Genomic DNA, 630 nt, shown 5'->3' with positions numbered 1-630 from the left:
ATATACATATATGGGTACAGGACGTCAACAACAGATCAAACAATATGAAATACGTAAACAACGAGAGAAAATGGAGAACAGGAAAAGTAAACACAGAGAAGGACCCTTCATCAGTTGTCGGCTGTGTATCTACTCCTCGTCTCGAGTATTTGACGGGATACATGCATATATATGTGTATGTATATGTATATATATTTGTGTGTGTGTGTGTGTCTTTGTGTCTGTGTCTGTCTTCCTTACCATCGGTTAATAACTCATGTTGCTGTTTGTTATACGTCCCCGTAACCTTGCGGTTCGACAAAAATTCCCCGATAGAATAAGTATTTGGTTTACGAAGAAGAAGTCTTGGGGTCGATTTCTTTGTCTAAAAGACCCTTAAAGGCGGTGCTCCAGCATAGCCGCAGTCAAATGACTGAAACAAGTAAAAGAAAAGAATCTGTTCGTTGTTTACATACCCGTCTTCGTCTTTTGTTTTGTTTGGATTTTTTTTGTAAATTCCAACTATATATATATATATATATATATATATATGTAGTACCCCAGCATGGGCGTAGTCTAATGATTGAAACAAGTGTACGTGTGTGTGTGTGTGTCATTGTGGCGGTGTTTGTTCTCCACCACCGTTTCACA

The 630-nt window shown here is 38.3% G+C and overlaps 1 protein-coding gene across 1 annotated transcript in view; it reads left to right on the top strand.

The window, feature by feature from the left end:
- Window positions 1-630, top strand: part of LOC106869140 (extracellular serine/threonine protein CG31145) — a 187,408-nt gene that overhangs the window by 13,351 nt on the left and 173,427 nt on the right. The window lies entirely within an intron of this gene.

This window comes from Octopus bimaculoides, chromosome 5 (assembly GCF_001194135.2).
Source record: "Octopus bimaculoides isolate UCB-OBI-ISO-001 chromosome 5, ASM119413v2, whole genome shotgun sequence".
Classification (NCBI taxonomy): domain Eukaryota; kingdom Metazoa; phylum Mollusca; class Cephalopoda; order Octopoda; family Octopodidae; genus Octopus; species Octopus bimaculoides.
This window is presented reverse-complemented; position numbering and strand designations above follow the sequence as displayed.